The sequence below is a fragment of the Oncorhynchus keta genome, chromosome 27, assembly GCF_023373465.1.
Source record: "Oncorhynchus keta strain PuntledgeMale-10-30-2019 chromosome 27, Oket_V2, whole genome shotgun sequence".
NCBI classification, from domain to species: Eukaryota; Metazoa; Chordata; class Actinopteri; order Salmoniformes; family Salmonidae; genus Oncorhynchus; species Oncorhynchus keta.
This window is the reverse complement of record NC_068447.1, coordinates 18,891,053-18,904,835: the sequence shown is the minus strand read 5'-3', so window position 1 is coordinate 18,904,835 and position 13,783 is coordinate 18,891,053. Positions and strand designations below refer to the sequence as shown.

At 43.4% G+C, this 13,783-nt stretch overlaps 2 protein-coding genes across 15 annotated transcripts in view; one reads left to right on the top strand and one right to left on the bottom strand.

The window, feature by feature from the left end:
* The window catches only part of LOC118359587 (EMILIN-3), a 58,546-nt gene that overhangs the window by 43,176 nt on the left and 1,587 nt on the right, over positions 1 to 13,783 (top strand). The gene's annotated exons all lie outside the window — the stretch shown is intronic.
* Positions 195 to 13,783, bottom strand: part of b4galt5 (UDP-Gal:betaGlcNAc beta 1,4- galactosyltransferase, polypeptide 5) — an 81,056-nt gene continuing 67,467 nt past the window's right edge. For 11 of the 13 annotated variants that reach the window (XM_052481862.1, XM_052481861.1, XM_052481860.1 and 8 more), the window contains one exon: positions 195 to 1,783. The gene's annotated coding sequence lies outside the window, so the exon portion shown is untranslated. Of the gene's footprint in view, positions 1,784 to 10,224; positions 11,642 to 13,783 lie in introns of those variants that run through there. The other 2 variants (XM_052481872.1, XM_052481873.1) reach the window with 1 other exon arrangement.

The window sequence follows — 13,783 nt, the reverse complement described above, 5'->3', positions numbered from 1 at the left end:
CCAGTCACTGATCTGATACAGAACAGCTGTGCAGTGGAGAGTTCTGTTAACAGGAGACATGATCTGGTCTAGTTTTCCTACAGTACTGGTGTGACTAGCTCTGACCACTCCCTCTTCTCCTTACTCCTCCCATTTCTAGCCCTAATGAGTCAAGATGGCTCCATTAATTATAATAATTTCAGAGCACATGGACATCGTTTAAAGTTAATTTTATTGGTGTACTTTGACAATAACGATGGTAAAAAAAAAATCATACAAAAGAATGCAGACAGACAGATATAAGGCTGACATCGAGTTTTACAAGTGGCTTCAAATGGCTTCAATTCAAGGAGAAATAAAGTCCTTACAATCAGAGAAAGATATATTAGTAATATAGTCATGTATTTATTCATCTTTTAATTTGCCTTTATACAAAAACACATTTTGGGGGTGTATAATCTGGAGTTGGTAGCAGTTGGAACATGGTTTCGCTTCCTTGTCCCATTACTATAAACATAATGGTGTTTCTGGCTGATGTAGTTCTCCCTATACCCTATAAGCAGTACTTGACTTGGACTGAAATAGATTTGAGTACTCATTTTGGGTGCCGGTACCGTTTATATTTAGGTGCAGGAGCTCCACAATACTTTTGTGCTGATATTCTATAAGAGGAACAGGAGCTCAAGCAGGAGAACATTTGAGGTGCCAGTACTCGGCTCTGGTGAGCTCCTCCCCAAGTCAAGCACTGCCTATAAGCTACACCTACACCTTACCACTATAGACGACTGAGATGACCCACATCATCTACTTCATGACAATGGGAACTATACCAGAATGCTGATGGGTTCTAATGCTGATGGACTAACCCTTACATTATTCCTTATCTACAATGAGTTTGGAACCAATAACGTGAAAGTGATTATGTAGCGCTTGATGAGGGTAAGTAGGTCCATGGCACCAGAAGGAACTCAGCGGAACCCCTTGTTCGTTAAGCATTTGTAGGGATTTAAGACCTTTAATTTCTCTTTTCAATAACACTAGACAATAATATTTACAGAGTGGACATTTATCTTATATGCACCTTTTCCATCAATTTAAATAGATTTGCTCATAAAAAAATGTAAGCGTGTGAAAACAGTGAAATAAATTAGAGGTTTTTATTAAGGCTTGCCAGTCTGTCAGGGCGTCAGTACCCATCTCTGAGACGACTAGCCTCCATGATTATCCAGTCTGCTACATGTACATCTAGACAGAATAATAATAGTGGCTAGTCATACCAGGGCGGAGCAGCACTGAGCCCTTCATTTGGACTGGCACAGAATGGATCAGATCATGGCTCTGCTCGGTCAGAGAGGAGCCTGACAAGACCAGGGCGTTGCAGCACACCCTGGCTGAGCTCTGGGATTACCACACTGACACAGGATCAGTTACAACAACAATCTAAACCCCATTGTCTTCCGGCAGATGGCGTTATTCTAACGGGACACGCCGTTAAGACGATCGTTGGGCTATCTGACGTAAGACCATGCCTAAACCAAGGTGTCCCCAGTCCTAATCCTCGAGAGCTGCAGCACTGTAAAGACCAACCAATGTCACTGACAAGACAGTATACTACAGTACATGTTTACTTGGTTTCCCAGGTCTAGGTCACTGGTTCAAGGCAAAGGAACAGGACCAGAGGCTGCAGGCCTCGGCTCTGGACTGGGACTTACCTTGAAGGTCTGGGGTTAACCTAGAAGTGACAGCAGGGTGATAGCACTACTACTGGGTTTTATTCCTCTCCTCCTCCAGCAGTAGTGGAAACCTTAGGGCTCGAATCAGAACACTCCAGCCTACAAACTCAGGCTCTCTGAGCAGAGCAGAGCAGAGCTTGAAAACAAACAAAACCTAAATATTTACAAACAAAAAACAACAACCTCTTGTAAATGACACCTGGGCCCCTGGCATTGACAGGCTCCACCATTTCAATCAAACACACTCGAAGAGGAAGACTTTAGAGAAACTAGCAGCTAATGTCAACAACTCTCCACTAAGCACCTCCAACGTGATTGGCCACAGTAGGTAAGTAAACACATGCTTCTAGTTGGGTGACATTAAAAAGAGGAAGGATGAACCAATAAGAGGGGTACTTCCTGTAGCTATCTACACACAGGATTGGTTCCCAGGCAGCACGTAGTGAGTGGCTCCCCCAATCGAAGGGCAAGCAGATCAGCACCATTGATTATCGATGAAGAAACAGAAGGTGCTTAGCAGGAGGAAGTGACTTTATAATTAGGCGTCTTCCTCTTCCTGTGGTTGTCACACAAAATGGCCTACGTCTACATTGCCGGTTCAGCTGATTTAACGAACATATAAAATCCAAAATTAACCTCTATATCCTAATCTCTATGCATGTGTGTAGATCCAAGTGGATTGGACAGGTATAAGCAATATGGCAGACATTCCAACTAGCATTTAAAAAAAGGTGGAGCCGTTACCATTTTGCTAATTGTTTCAGATCTAAGTGCATAGAGTTTAGGGGCAGGGGTTCATTTGGAACATCTTTCCACACAGGTTGAACTTTCAATCTCACAACCACAAGTTTCAGTGCTTCTAACACAGCCTGTCTCACAGCAAGTTTACTGAATCATCATCATCATCATCACTGTGCTGCCATCCTGTTAGAAGGTAACATATTATTTTATTACAATGGTTAAATTGGATTTTCATTGTGTTCAATGGTGTTATTTGCCCCCTAGTGGCGCTTTCTGGTACTTAGAAAGTCAACGCAAACGGGAAGTTCAGAATTTGTTTTGCACGCATAGAAGCAGCTACAAACAACGCTACGGTGCAGGTCTTTCAATGTAGTTATTTCTTGTCACGCTTCAGCCTTGGAAAAATATTTGTTTGTAAGTTCGATTCAAGCATGTAGCTAATGATGATAATCTTGTTATTGATAGAGTTTCTTACATATCAATGTTGGTTGCATTTACTCACAAATTGCAATGCCTTTTGTGTATGTCGTTAGCTGTATTACTTTGCTCATGCGTCATGCAAACGAATTGTAAAATATACAATACTGTAGTTTTGTTACTGTTTTTAGTGTAATATGCTTTGTTATTCTACATAGATGGTTATACATTATTAGAGTAATGAAAGGAGCAATTACCATATGGTTAACAATTAGCTGTATGGTTTGGCATCATGCCAGATGCATGGTACCTTAGCGCGTGCTTTGTATTTATGCAACTTCAAATGTTTAATGTACATCTACAGTATGTCGGTGTGAATTGAACACTAAAGTATATTCTTTTCTGTATTTTGCAGTTTCACAACATAAACGTTTTCAATATATTCATTCAAGAAAAGTCACGCCTTGGGAGTTTTATTGAAGACTTAGTTGTTAGCTATCTGTCTAGTTTTGCATGGGAACGCAACTCAAGGGCAGAATAGTGAAAAAACATCATCACAGCGGGCTCAAGCACAAGAATAACTGCACACGGTGGTTATGTTTCTACGTTCATCAGCCAACAAAGCCTCTCATCCTAGGGAATACCAGCAGTCTACGATGCAACAACCAGAGCCAGGTGTTCAACAGAGAGAGATGGAAGAGCCTCTTCAGCACATTGGGACCAAGTCTCAATCTACAAGATCAAGGTCATCAAAACAGTCAAGCAGATCCTCAACAGCGAGTTCTGCAGCCATCAAAGCACGGACGCAGCACACGCACAAGTCTCTTATGCTGAGAAGGAAGCTTCTGTGATGAAACAAAGGGCAGAAATAGAGGCCAGCTTGTTGAAGCAAAAGCTGACCTCGAGGCAAGTTTATATGTTCTCCAAGTTGAGAGAACAGCTGCTGCTGCGTTGGCTGAAGCTGCAGCCTTTTGAAGAAGTTGTAGGATCAGAACGCAGAGAGCTTTGCAAAGAACTAGACACCGGGACACAGCCCTTAAGTCCAGTCCAACGTACATGTGAGTATGTGCAACAACATGCTAGGCCCTACTTTGCTGAACTTCAATTTAAAGTGGAGAAACAAGAGCTTAGTGTTGACCCAGCTACATGCCATAATCCAGAAAGTAGCAAACAACAGAACATGAGCAGAGACTCTCCGTTCAAAAGAAATGAACAGCAGCATGGTGGAAATGGAAAGCAAGCCCACTTCCAGTCACACACACACAACTTCCCTGAGTCACAAGTGGCACCAGACCTCATCAAGTACCTCCTACAACGTGAGATGGTGAGTTCCGGACTCCTGAAGTTTGATGATCGCCCTGATAATTATTGGGCATGGAAAGCATCCTTTCTCAATGCGACCAGAGACTTGAATTTATCAGCCAGGGAAGAGTTAGATCTAATTACCAAGTGGCTAGGGGCAGAGTCGTCTGAGCAAGCAAACAGAATTAGATCTGTCCATATTTTCAACGCAACAGCAGGACTTAACATGGTCTGGCAACGACTAGAAGAGTGCTATGGTACACCCGAAGTGATCGAGAATGCACTGTTGAAGAAAATGGATGATTTTCCAAAACTGGCTAACAAAGACAATCACAAACTAAGAGAACTAGGTGACATTCTTCTCGAACTGGAGTGTGCTAAAGTAGAAGGGTACCTTCCAGGCCTCGCTTATCTGGACACATCTCGGGGTAAACCCTATTGTAGAGAAACTTACATTCAGTTTACAAGAAAAATGGATAGCACAGGGATCCAAATATAAGGAGGACTATCGGGTAGCATTCCCATCATTCTCGTTCTTCTCGAGATTCATCAGGAACCAGGCGAAAATTAGAAATGACCCCAGCTTCACCCTCTACACCTCAACTAACCAGGTGTCCATGAAAAGTGAGAAACCTGCCAGGTACAGCAGCAAGACACCTGTGACTGTATACAAGACAGATGTGTCATCTGAGGCCTCAGACCACCAAACCAAACCCAGTAAGAAAAAGGTTGAAAACTCTGACCGTCACTGCCCAATACATAACAAGCCTCATCCTCTTAAAAAGTGCCGTGGGTTTAGATACAAAACTCTAGATGAGCGCAAATCATATCTCAAAGACAATGGCATTTGTTTCCGATGTTGTGGGTCAACTCAGCACAGAGCTAAAGACTGTAAGGTTTCAATCAAGTGCTCTGAGTGCGACAGCGACAGGCATCTTGCTGCTCTGCATCCAGGCCCAGCCCCTACAAATACATACACCGCTACAGCAGAGACAGATAATGGCGGGGAGCAAGGTGACGATGCTCTTCTATCTGTCACCTCAAAGTGTACAGAGATCTGTGGTGAGGCAGTCAATCCAAGATCATGTTCAAAAATATGCTTAGTCAAAGCTTATCCGGCTGGGAAAAGAGAAAGCTGTCAAAATGTATGTAGTGCTTGATGAACAGAGTAACAAATCTCTGGCCAAGACAGAGTTTTTCAGTCTCTTCAACATCAATGACAACTCTGCTCCATACACCATGAAGACGTGTTCTGGGGTAACAGAGACTTCAGGCAGGAGAGCCGTCAACTTCATGGTGGAGTCTATAGATGGACACATGCAGCTCACTCTCCCTACTCTGATAGAGTGTGATATGATGCCAGATGATAGGATGGAGATTCCCTCCCCCGACATTGCGTATCATCATCCCCATCTGCAACCAGTTATGGACAGAATTCCAGCTGTGGACCCAGACGCTCCCATCCTCCTGCTCTTAGGACGAGACATCTTAAGGGTACACAAGGTACGAGAGCAAATCAATGGGCCCCACGACACTCCTTATGCACAGCGACTCGACCTCGGGTGGGTCATTGTGGGTGAGGTCTATCTGGGAACTGCTCACCGACCAGCCAATGTTAACGTGTTCAGGACAAACATACTTCAAAATGGTCGCACATCCTATCTGAGCCCTTGCCCTGACATCATCCAGGTAAAAGAGAACTACAACAGCGTAGCTCAGAAACACATCTCTCCCTCTACAGTGCACTCGAGAGATCCAATCACAACTGTGAACACAGACAGCCTGGGATGTTCCGTGTTCGACAAAACACAAGACGATGATAAACCAGCACCATCAGTGGAGGACAAAGCCTTCATGGACAAGCAGGTTTTCCAGGATGATGGAAACAACTGGTGGCTCCACTACCCTTTCGCCCCAATAGACGTCGCCTTCCTAATAACAGGGAGCAGGCCATGAACCATCTCACATCACTTCGCAGGACTTTAGACAAAAGCCTGACATGAAGCGTCATTTTATTGACTTCATGCAAAAGATGCTGGATAACGACCAAGCCGAACCTTCACAGCCACTAGAGGGAGACAAAGAACGTTGGTATCTGCCCATATTTGGTGTTTACCATCCACAAAAGCCTGAACAAATACGAGTAGTATTTGACTCCAGTGCTAAGTGTCAAGGCGTGTCACTTAACGATGTTCTGCTCAGTGGTCCAGACTTAAACAACACACTCTTGGGTGTCCTAATGCGTTTCCGCAAGGATTGCATTGCACTAACAGCAGATGTGCAACAAATGTTTTACTGTTTTGGTGTACGTGAGGATCACAGAGATTACTTAAGGTTTCTCTGGTATGAAGACAACAACCCAGATAGAAACATAACTGAGTACAGGATGAAAGTCCATGTATTTGGGAACAGCCCTTCACCAGCCGTAGCCATCTACTGCATGAGACGAGCAGCGCTACAGGGTGAGAAGGAACACGGGTCAGAACCCAAGCAATATGTAGTGAGGAACTTCTACGTCGATGATGGTCTGACATCAGTAGCTACTACAGAAGAAGCTATCAATATTCTAAGAAAAACACAAGCAATGTTAGCGGAGTCCAACATGAAACTACACAAGATTGCATCCAATAGCAAAACAGTTATGGAAGCCTTCCCTATGGAGGACCGTGCTAAAGACTTAAAAGATCTGGACCTAGGAGTGGATCCTCTCCCCTTTCAACGGAGTCTGGGACTTTCTTGGAACCTGGAAACAGACAGCTTCTCATTCCAGGTGTCCCACAATGAGAAGCCTTTTACGCGGAGAGGCATCCTGTCTACAGTGAATAGTCTTTATGACCCCCTTGGGTTCGTGGCTCTTATAACAATGCAAGGTAAAGCCTTAATCAGAGAACTCTCTTCTGATCAGAGTGAGTGGGATGCCCCTCTTCCCACAGGAAAAGAAGAGGAATGGAAAATGTGGAAGGAATCTTTGATGGAGTTGGAACATATGAATATACAGCGGACCTCCATCCCAGTCTCCTTGTCTACCAATCAAAGAAGAGAGCTACACATCTTCTCAGATGCCTCTACAGTAGCCATAGGAGCGGTAGCCTACCTGAGAGTTATTGACTCGGAAGGTCAATGCCATGTTGGATTTGTCATGGGGAAATCAAAATTGGCCCCTCGTCCGGCCCACACTATCCCACGCCTAGAACTGTGTGCGGCTTTGCTAGCTGTTGAAATGTATGAACTGATCAAATACGAAATTGACATTGATATACATGCAGCCAAGTTCTACACAGACAGTAAGATAGTTCTCGGTTACATCCACAATGTCACCAAAAGATTCTATGTTTATGTTGCCAATAGGATAACTCGCATCAGGAAGTCTACCCATCCAGATCAGTGGTGCTATATAAACACTGGCAGCAATCCAGCAGACCATGCAACCAGGCCCATACTTGCTGCGCTCTTAAAACACACTAGTTGGTTCTCAGGTCCACCGTTCCTGACCCAAACAAACTCGAGTAAGCCTGAGAACATCAATTTTGACCTTGTAGAGCCTCACACAGATGCAGAGATTCGACCAGACGTCACTGTCTTTGCATCTAAAGTTTCTGGAGCTCAACTCAGCTCTCATCGCTTTGAGAGGTTCTCAAGCTGGAAAACTCTCAATCGAGCCACAGCACGACTCATTCATGTTGCAAGATCCTTCCATGAAGGTGCAGACAACACCAGCTGCAGAGGCTGGCATGACTGTAATAAACCATGCGGTACAAGTGAGTTGTCACAAGCCAAAACAGCAATCATTCACTGTGTGCAACATGAAGCCTTCAGAGAGGAATTCAAATGCATTGAAAAAGGAAAAGAGTTCCCAAAGCAAAGTACAGTCAAAAGCTGAACCCAGTGATTGATGAGGATGGGTTGCTGAGGGTGGGAGGCCGCTTATCCTCCGCTGACATGTTACAAGACGAAAAACATCCTCTCATCATCCCACGGACACATCATGTTGCCACTCTGCTGGTAAGACATTATCACGAGCAAGTGGCTCACCAAGGCCGTCATTTTTCAGATGGAGCTATTCGAGCAGCAGGCTTCTGGATTATTGGGAGCAAACGTCTGGTCTCTGGTGTCATTCACAAGTGTGTCACCTGCCGCAAGGTTAGAGGGAGGCTAGTTGACCAAAAAATGGCTGACTTGCCTGCAGACAGACTCACATCTGAACCACCATTCACCAGCGTTGGACTTGATGTGTTTGGACCATGGAATGTCATAACTCGTCGCACTAGAGGTGGTAGTGCAGACTCAAGCGCTGGGCGGTGCTCTTTACATGTATGTCTACTAGAGCAGTCCATATCGAGCTTATCGAATCCATGTCCACATCCAGCTTCATCAACGCGCTGAGGCGTTTTTCGCTATCCGTGGTCCAGAAAAAGTGCTAAGGTCTGATCGAGGTACAAACTTTATAGGTGCCTGCAGGGAACTGGGTATCGACACAAATGACTCGAACTGACTAAATACCTCTCAGATAAGGGATGTACTTGGATATTTAATCCTCCACACTCGTCTCATATGGGTGGTTCTTGGGAGAGACTCAATGGGTTTGCCAGACGTATTCTTGATGCTATGCTGTTTCAGATGGGCTCCACTCGTCTCACACATGAGGTCTTGAGCACTCTTATGTCTGAAGTTATGGCAATAATCAATGCGAGACCCTTAGTGTCAGTATCAACCGACCCTAACATGCCTACCATTCTCACACCCTCAATGTTACTTACACAAAAGACCAGCGCTACCTCAGCCCCTTCCAGATACTTCAGCATGAACGACCTTCATGGAAAACAGTGGAAACCTTTTGGAAAAGGTGGAGACAGGAGTACCTGACAACGCTGCAGAGACGCAGAAAATGGACAGCAGAAAAGCCAAATGTAAAAGTGGGAGATGTTGTCTTATTGAAAGACAGTCAGGCACACAGAAATGACTGGCCAGTCGGGCTTGTGGTAAAAACCTTTCCCAGTACTGACAAAAAGGTTAGGAAAGTAGAACTAAAAATTGTCAAGCAAGGAGCTGCTAAGGTGTTTCTGAGACCAATCTCAGAGATTGTTGTTCTTCTTTCTGAAGCATCCTAGAGACAAAAGATAAAAATAGAAAGGACATTATTTGTTTCTTGATATGTTTTATTTCATAGTGGCACAGTTTCATTATACCAGGCGGGGAGTGTGCTGCCATCCTGTTAGAAGATAACAGATTATTTTATTACAATGGTTAAATTGGATTTTCATTGTGTTCAATGGTGTTATTTGCCCCCTAGTGGCGCTTTCTGGTACTTAGAAAGTCAACGCAAACGGGAAGTTCAGAATTTGTTTTGCACGCATAGAAGCAGCTACAAACAACGCTACGGTGCAGGTCTTTCAATGTAGTTATTTCTTGTCACGCTTCAGCCTTGGAAAAATATTTGTTTGTAAGTTCGATTCAAGCATTTAGCTAATGATGATAATCTTGTTATTGATAGAGTTTCTTACATATCAATGTTGGTTGCATTTACTCACAAATTGCAATGCCTTTTGTGTATGTCATTAGCTGTATTACTTTGCTCATGCGTCATGCAAACAAATTGTAAAATATACAATACTGTAGTTTTGTTACTGTTTTTAGTGTAATATGCTTTGTTATTCTACATAGATGGTTATACATTGTTAGAGTAATGAAAGGAGCAATTACCATATGGTTAACAATTAGCTATATGGTTTGGCATCATGCCAGATGCATGGTACCTTAGCGCGTGCTTTGTATTTATGCAACTTCAAATGTTTAATGTACATCTACAGTATGTCGGTGTGAATTGAACACTAAAGTATATTCTTTTCTGTATTTTGCAGTTTCACAACATAAACGTTTTCAATATATTCATTCAAGAAAAGTCACGCCTTGGGAGTTTTATTGAAGACTTAGTTGTTAGTCTAGTTTTGGGAGTTTTATTGAAGACTTAGTGTTAGCATCTGTCTAGTTTTGCTGGGAACGCAACTCAAGGGCAGAATAGCTATCTGTCTAGTTTTGCATGGGAACGCAACTCAAGGGCAGAATAATCACCACAACAAAAATCAATCAAAAATCACAGGAAGTCATCTTTAAAAGATTAAATAAATAAAAGGAGGTCCAGACTCCATCATATCATGGGAACACAAAACTTTTTTCCCAAATGATACATCTGAAGAAAGTCAATGATTTGACAAGGCGATGTGTGTGAAATGAACTATCAGTATATTAAAGCTATAGAGACACCAAGACATGGAGGGGCTGGTGTGTTGGAATATAGGCATTTGAACAGAGACTACAGTAGGACCACATTTGATGTTACTTCAGTACTGTGACAAAACCAATTCACTCAAACACTGCCACACACACACACACACACACGCTAGCACATGCACTCTACACACACATACGTATGATGGGATTATAAATGTTCTACTGTAATAATGTTGTATGATGTACCGTTTTATTTTTGCCTTCATTTGTTTGGACCCCAGGAAGAGTTGCCATAGCAGCAGCTAATGGAGATCCTTAAAAACTACAAATACAAAAATACACATCTGCACAGACGAGAAGACGAAGGGCTGGAATTGCTGGAGATATTTGGAGTGGTGAATGTACCTTAGTTTGTGAGGTCTCATGTAGCATACCACCCAAACACAAACCCCAGTATTCAGACTTTTCCCACACACAGACACACACACTGGCTAAAGATTAACCACTGCTAATGACTTAATCTGTGTCTACAGTTACTTTCTGACCTTTGAGCAGTGCCTAAGGGCACCGTCATCATAGTCCAGCAGGATGGGGGGCTGGAAAGCGTTGCCACGGTGTCTAACCAACGTCAGAATGACATTACACAAAGCAGCTGCAAACACAGTGCAGTGTCTCTTTAAATAGACACTAGAGAAAGTGCCTCTGCAAGCTCCATCGCAAATGACCCTATAGATGAATAAACATTTCTGTTTAGGGTAAAGGGGATAGAACAGGGTCTCTAGTTTTAGACTGCCTCTCAAACATCATCCTATTCCTATACAGTGTTACACATGATTGTGGAACACACAGGCCTATAGGGAAAAGAGTGTGAATTGGGAGACAGGCTTAAACTGCATGACATGATGTGAATAGTGAACATTTCAGTTTAGGAGACTCACTAAACATGTGTCTGACATCAGAAATCTCTCAAAGCAGTGAAAACAGGATGCTGACAAGCCCATGTGCATAGCTATCTCTCTCTCACACATACATAGCTATCCCTCTCTCTCTCACACATACATAGCTATCCCTCTCTCTCTGACACATACATAGCTATCCCTCTCTCTCACACACACATACATAGCTATCCCTCTCTCTCTCTCACACATACATAGCTATCCCTCTCTCTCTCACACATACATAGCTATCCCTCTCTCTCTCACACATACATAGCTATCCCTCTCTCTCACACACATACATAGCTATCCCTCTCTCTCACACATACATAGCTATCCCTCTCTCACACATACATAGCTATCCCTCTCTCACACATACATAGCTATCCCTCTCTCTCTCACACATAGCTATCTCTCTCTGTCACACATACATAGCTATACCTCTCTCTCTCACACACATACATAGCTATCCCTCTCTCTCACACACACATACATAGCTATCTCTCTGTCACATCCCTCTCTCTGTCACACATACATAGCTATCTCTCACACACATACATAGCTATCCCTCTCTCACACACATACATAGCTATCCCTCTCTCTCTGTCACACATACATAGCTATCCCTCTCTCACACACATACATAGCTATCCCTCTCTCACACATCATAGCTATCCCTCTCTCACACACATACATAGCTATCCCTCTCTCTCACACACACACATGTGTGTGAGAGATAGCTATCTCACACACATACATAGCTAGCTATCCCTCTCTCTCTCACACACATACATAGCTATCCCTCTCTCTCACACACATACATAGCTATCCCTCTCTCTCTCACACACATACATAGCTATCCCTCTCTCTCTCACACACATACATAGCTATCCCTCTCTCTCTCACACACATACATAGCTATCCCTCTCTCTCACACACATACATAGCTATCCCTCTCTCTCTCACACATACATAGCTATCCCTCTCTCACTCACACATACATAGCTATCCCTCTCTCACTCACACTGTACTGTCAAAGATTTTCAATTTGCTAGGCTAGTATGTTTATTTAGCTAAAGGTGTGTCTACTGTGACCAGTCAGCCACTCTGCACACAAGTCAGTCTCAAGCTAATGTTATACCTTTGTCCACAGCATCTCTCTCTCCCTCCATGTCCTACACAGAGCCAGCTGTGAGGACCTACTCTGTGTGTGTCTGTTTTTCACAGGTTTAATAAGTCAATGAAAAATATTCAAGGTCAAAATAAAATCAAAGCCTAGGGACTGTGTCAGCAGATTTGTGTGTACAACCTAACTCCTTCAGCCACATACACAAACTACACTACTGTCCCCTCCACACCACAGCCCTATAGAGGGAACGTGTTCCTGTTTCCCTTATGGTTACAGTTGCCATTGTCTCCATGAGTGAATTAATGACTTACTGAACAAATTAATGAAAGAATGAATGCTAAAGGCCCAAAATGGTGTGGAGGGCAGGTGGAGACAGAAGAGTGGAGAAGCCCGGATGATAGAAGCGATTGATGGACCACAGCACAAAACGAGTGCGGCTTTCTCCTTACATGTCACGAGGATTGATCAATCAACACCATTCTGCATGTCTTTTTGCTTAAAAAACTGAATCAAAGTAAATGAACTAAAAAGTCCTAAGGAGTGCTGTGACTGGTGAGATATGGCTGACGTCCATAATGACTTCGTTTCCCCGGAGGGCTGTGTGGCCCGCTGCTTCCTGGTCAGTTATAGTCTGCTATAGGGGCTAGCTTCCTGCTCAGGCTGACTGATATGTTGGTGTAGAGAGGCCTCCGGGACAATAGGGGAGTACCGCAGGTTGTTGAGCCCATCCAGACTCTGTCTCTCCTTAGAGCGCCTTAGAAGAGTGTACCTGGGAGGACAGAAGAAAGACAGGGATCAGACAGAGGAGAATGAAGTCTGCTGGCCTCGAGCCATTGTTATACTTTACGTATTAGAGATATGTGTAAAACCAATAACAAAAACAAAGTGAATGATGTAAGACTAATGAGCAGCTATGGGTTTCTACTGGCAAACACACTCCACTCTGTGTGGACTCTTCCTTTAAAAATACTGGAGCCTATGTCAACATGAAAGGTGCTATAATATTTGTAAACATTTAGGGTTTTTTATTGTAAAAGAAATGTATTTCTCCTTAAAGTTTTGTGTTTTCTTCTTTGGTCATTCTGATGTCTAAGACGGAATAGTATTATGCTGAAGAGTTTTGATACTAAGGTGAACTGGTAGCCTGGTCCCAGATCTGTTTGTGCTTCTCCATCTTCATTGCTCATTGTCAAGCCAAACAATGAGTGACGGGCAGCTGACATGATGGCACAAACCGACTGGCACTCATACTAGGCCACTGGGCCTACTCATACAAAAACCTCACATGCAAGCTAAGGTAACTGAACTAAATGACTATC